This window comes from Coregonus lavaretus, assembly GCF_964263955.1.
Source record: "Coregonus lavaretus genome assembly, chromosome: 27".
Classification (NCBI taxonomy): Eukaryota; Metazoa; Chordata; class Actinopteri; order Salmoniformes; family Salmonidae; genus Coregonus; species Coregonus lavaretus.
The window spans coordinates 12,128,990-12,135,298 of NC_140014.1; positions in this window are offsets into that span (position 1 = coordinate 12,128,990).

A 6,309-nucleotide genomic window follows, 5' to 3' on the forward strand; every position below is an offset into this window, starting at 1 on the left:
CTACAATTATACAACCAAACCTCAGAAGGTCAACCGTGGCCTCAATAATCAGAACTTTCAGCAATGAGAACTGGTAAGTCGTCAGCATGCACTAAACATTATGCTACTCTCAATTGTCAAATGACTGCATACCAATGTGTATCACAGAGTAGGTGATGTGACCAAGTGTCTTCTTACTGTAATGTTCCCTGTAGAATTGAGACTAGGCAAAATAGGGGAGGCAAAATTCTGACTGACCAACAAGAGCAGGCTGTGGTCGATTTGGCCTAGTTTCACTGTGTCATTGTTCGTACAATCATTAAATATTGTAGTACAAAATAGGTGATACATGTTTCATTATGGTACTACATGTAAATACATCCCTGTAAAAGTACTGCAGTAGTAGAGAGAATACCACAGACACAGTGGAATCATTGAACAAAATCTGAAATATATTGATGAAAAACAATACAGTACTGTAAAACATCAACTTGCTTGCTTGTACTGTAAAAAGCAAAACATAGAAGTGATTACTGTACTTCTACATTTTCATCAACTCTGTCTTGTGGTTTTGGCCACAGGTTCTCATCTACATCACAATGGATGTTTTCATTAGCCAAACATCTTGGAAAAAACCTTTGGCCATGGCGAATCCAGGCCTGACACTGGTCTGCCGTGATGTCATTGCATGCGTCATCCATGGCCTGGAGAAGAGTGACTTGTTCATGAGGGCGCCTATCATAAACCTTCCATCTCCATGTGGAGAAAAATTCCTCAATCGGGTTAAGGAAAGGAGAGTATGGGGGTAAATACAGGGTGGTCAATTGTGCATGGGCCTGAAACCATGCTTGCATCATATGAGCATGGTGGAACCTGACATTATCCCACACAATGACATAGGTCACGCCATCAGCTCTACAGACCTGATCGAGCTCATCAAGGAAGGTTACAAGGGGACCATAGAAACGGTGTCTGATAAAGAATGATGATGAAATATTACATCCATAGATAATGTAGTCTAATTGGTTCATGCTCCACGCTAATTGGTGACAATGAATCTCGTTACTTTGAAACTTTCATGATCTAAACATGGAATATTGTTTGTCTGTTTCCATACAACTATGCATTAAGAGTAATGCAACAGTTACTTGTCATTTTGAGCAGTTGTATCAATTGATAGTTGGATAATTGTAATGAAATGAGTAGACACTCATCTGAAATGTAATGTGTGAATTGCCTTTTGAAATAGTAGTACTTTGATGTTAAGTTGTGTCATATTGAACAGGTGACTTTTGTTAAATGAACAAATGATCTTAGTTTTATGTGTATTGTATCCAAGCAATTGAAAAAAGTTTTGAAAAAAGTTTTGAAAAATGTGCATTTTGATCATTGGTTGTGAGTTTTGTGTCTAGAGTTTTGAAAAATGACGTCAAGGTTCTGAAATTAGTGCCAAAGTGATTGTAAAAAACTGTAACGGTATTTCACAATACATTTGTTTTTTGAACCAATGATTGTGCAAGTGCAAGATTTCTTTAAAGATATGAATGCACAATGCAATGTTTTGAACATTGGACAGCCGGTGTTACAAGTGAAGACCGTTTTGAGTTTTGTGTCTAGAGTTTTGAAAAATGACATCAAGGTTCTGAAATTAGTGCCAAAGTGATTGTAAAAAACTGTAAGTATCAGCTAAACACATCATATGTTATAGCAATCTGTCAGTCGATGACGTGGCATGCAACCATTGGTTGATGCATGCAACGTCTGAGCAGGGGAACTCAACATATCTCAGTGTGTGTGTGTGTGTGTGTGTGTCAGAGGAGGTTGGTGGTAGGCGCTATAGGAGGATGGGCTCATTGTAATAGCTGGAATGGAATAAATGGAACAGTTTCCATATCTTTGTGTTTGATACCGTTCCATTTATTCTAGTCCAGTCTTTACATTGAGCTCATCCTCCTATAGCTCCTCACACCAGCCTCCTTGTGTGTGTGTGTGTGTGTGGGGGGGGGAGTGTTTAACTTTACTTGTGGGGACCAGAAGTGCCCACATGAATAGTAAACCAAGAGAAAAATGACAAACTGGGGACATTTTGTTGGTCCTCACGAGGTCAAATGCTATTTCTAAGGAATGTATGGTTAAGGTTAGAATTAGTGTTAGGATTAGAATTAGGGTTAGGAGTTAGGGTTAGGTTAGGGTTAAGGTTAGGTTTTTGGGTTAAGGTTAGGGTTAGGGTAAGGGTACGGGTACGGGTTAGGGGTTAGGGAAAATAGTATTTTCAATGGAACTGAATTGTATGTCCCCACAAGGTTAGCTGTACAAGATTGTGTGTGTGTGTGTATGTGTGTGTGTGTCCTATCTCAGTGTGAGTTTGTCCAAATCTCAGTGTTCGTGAGTGTGTGAAAATCCACATTCCCACTGAGACAGAGGGAGAGATTACTAAATGATTTAGCCATCAGGGTCTATCTATGAGGTTCACTGCAGGTCTGAGAGAAGTGTATCAGTAGAATGTAGAGCCAAGTCTATCATTTCTAGCCTACATCTAACCTCTCTCATGGCATTACCAAGTACGACGAGGGTGGGCATACTTTGATGTACTGTATATTGACTTAATAAAACATGCTGAATTGTATTAGTGTTGAGGTGTCAACAGGAAGATATGAAAGTACTAAGGTACAATTGGGCTGCCTGTTTAAACGCAGCCGTTGTGTTCTGAATATAAATTGTTGATTTGTGCAAGGAGATATAATTTTTCAACACCCCATCTCACATTTTCACATTCTCATTTAAATCCTCTGGGTTAATCTGGGTGTAAAGTATTTTTGACTCATTTAAGTGTCTTGGATTCCATCTTGTTTCCTATTCCAGATGTGACATCTGCTTCTAAATGCCCTCTATGCACTACAGGCCTTTCATAATCACAATTAAACATTCATTAAGAGATGTCTTCATGACATAGTCATCTCACACACGGAGGGAGAGAGTGTATGTGTGTGTAAGAGAGGGAGAGAACACATTTCATTGCATTCATTATTACTGCCCATTCTGTTGTCGTTTTATATGGTTCTATCTTGAGAACACTGGCTGCCAATTATATCCTGCAACACAGAGAGACACACAGAGACCAGGTTCCTTGAGTTGGCATCACCATGGCAACTTCCCCCAAGCTCCACAACACAAACCTTCATCAATGCGGCATCCTGTCTTTTTAAACACTGCACCCAGGGGCCTATATTTTGAGTGTGTGGTGAGAGAGGAGAGTCCTGTGAGAGCTTTAAAGGCCAGAGAAGTACATGTCCGAGTGATGAATGGCTTTTAGAAAGTTCCCACTCAATAATAGACCTAACCCTAATTCTACTATTACTATAAAGAAGAATGCCCAAATACATTTCTTCATTCGTTGTGAATTACATCTGTTACACAGTGCCTCCACTGACCCTAAAATGAAGGACAGGGTCATTCAGCTCGCATCCTTACATAGTAAAGAAAGAATGAAAAAGAGAGTGAGAAAAAAAAGAAGAGAGGGGTTTCCAGGCCAACCCGTCCTCTCCAGGGAAACTTTTTTTTTAGGGATGAGACAGGAAATGTCGGCCAGAGGTCACTCACTGTACCAGGTCTCAGAATAGAACAGGACTATGCCACAGAGATGGACATGTTGTTAATTTTGCGTCTGTCTGCAACTCCTCATGTCTGAAAATCATGTTATAGTATGATCATTTGCTCTTCCCCCATCATCCATCCTTCATCCTCCCATTTTCCACTAACAATGTCTGCGTACACTGAGTGTACAAAACATTAAGGACACCTGCTCCTTCCATGACATAGACTGACCAGATGAATCCAGGTGGAAGCTCTGATCCCTTATTGATGTCGCTTGTTAAGTCCACTTCAATCCGTGTAGATGAAGGGGAGGAGACAGGTTAAAGAAGGATTTTTAAGCCTTGAGACAATTGAGACATGGATTGTGTATGTGTACCATTCAGAGGGGGAATGAGCAAGACAAAATATTTAAGTGCAGGGTACGGTAGTCGGTGCCAGGCGCACCTGTTTGAGTGTGTCAAGAACTGCAATGCTGCTGGGTTTTTCACACTCAGCTGTTTCCCATGTGTATCAAGAATGGTCCACCACCCAAAGGACATCCAGCCAAATTGACACAACTCTGGGAAGCATTGGAGTCAACATGAGCCAGCATCCCTGTTGTACCCTTTCGTCACCTTGTAGAGTCCATGCCCCGACTAATTGAGGCTGTTCTGAGGGCAAAAGGGGGTGCAACTCAATATTAGGAGGCTGTTCCTAATGTTTTGTACACTCAGTGTTTTTCTACTGAGCAAGCACTGTCTGATCACTCTAATGGTCCTTTCATCTCCGGGGGATTTCTTCTTCAGGAGGAGCACTTTAATACAAACATTTGATAGGCTATTTTGTCTGACCTGCGGGAGCCAATTAGGTGCCTCATCAGGGTGACGTCGTCCAATCAATTAGGTATTGTTCTCCGCAAGTCCCAGATTACATTGAGGCCACTCTGGTTATCTAAGACATGAAAACACGCTGTGTGTCCAAATATCGATTCCAACGTAACTCTATGAAATAATAGATGGCAAATATAGTCTGCTTGCCTTGTAATATAGAGTGTAGTATCAGCTTTGGTATTGGGACTCAGTGTGTTGAGCTCATTGTGGCGTTTGACAACCAGAGGCAGGGGAGAAGATACCACAAAATCCAAATCAGCCCCACACTGGCCCAGGCTAGAGACAGAGCTGTGATTTTCCCACACCGACAGCACATTTAAAAAGAGATTGGTTAAGTGCATACACCGCCATCTATTTTTGTGAAGGAAAAATGAACTCCTTTTAGCTCTTTGTTTCTTAGCTGCCACAGTAGGCAGAATGGAGGGACAGTCAGCATTCACTTTCCTTGAGCCTGACTTCGTGTGTCCTCTCTCTCTCTCTCTCTCTCTCTCTCTCTCTCTCTCTCTCTCTCTCTCTCTCTCTCTCTCTCTCTCTCTGTCTCCCTCCCTCTTTCACCCTAGAAATGGCCCCGTTAATTCAATAACAAAACAAATGCCTGTACGCCACATGAGGCTGCTGAGGGGAGGACGGCTCATAATAATGACTGGAATGGAGTGAGTGTTTGATGTGTTCGATAGCATTCCATTTACTCCGTTCCAGCCATTACTAAGAGCCCATCCTCCCCAATTACAATTTTTCTCAATTGCTAAAACACTAAACCCTATTGTCTGAACCAAATGCTCAGTTGCCTGAACCCACTGATTGAATCAATCACTCTTTTGGCAAAACCATAAGCACTTTTCACCTGTTTAGACATAACTTGCCAACACATTTTCATTGTGATGCACCCGTGCTGCATAATGGTGAGCACAGGTGACAAAAGTCAAACACAATTAGAGCTCAGGTGTCACCACTTGAACACAACAACTCAAAATTGATCACACTTGTGGCTAATGATGTGAGGGAACATATACAGTAAGCCAGTTCAGAGAGCACTGGTTTGTGAGGCCCTACAATGGATAGAAGTCTGAGAGGAAGAGTTCGTGTGAGAGGAGGTCGAGGTGGTCGAGGTGGTCAGCGAAGACAAAGAACAGTAATATCTGATGAAATCAGAGCTACTGTGATTGACCATGTTCTTGTCCATGGTATGAGCATGAGGGAGGCTGGACAAAGGGTACAACCAAACATCAGTAGATTCACTGTGTCCACCATAATCCGAAGATTTAGAGAAGAGAACAGGTAATTACCTTTTTTTGACATTATAGTACAGTATGTAAATGTTGACAGCAATTACTGTATGACATACTATATACTGTACCACAGTATACTGTAAGTAAATATATGTTTCAGTACATCACTGTACCAATGTACTGTAGTATTGTAATGGAGGGTTGGTCTAACTGTTTGTAGGCCTAGTATTCCATGTATATTTTTTGTAACTCCATGTTCTCTTTTTGTAGAATTGAAAGACTGCCACATGGGGGTGGGAGGACAGGTATGTTCTCCCCACACCAAGAGACCCTAATTGTTGATATGGTCCGTGAGAACAATGCCATTAAACTGAGCGAAATTCAGCAGAAGATCATTGAGGACCATTTAAATTTTGAGGGTATCAACAGTGTCAGCCTCTCTACTGTTGATCGTGTCCTCAAGCGCAACAGACTGCGCATGAAACAGCTATACAGAGTGCCCTTTGATCGCAACTCAGAGTCAAAGAGCAAAGATTCCAGTATGTACAGGTTGGCATATATCCAGACACATTCAATGTTGATTACTCTAAGTAGTGATTTACTGTAGTGGCCTAAATCACTTTTTCCGTATCACTTAC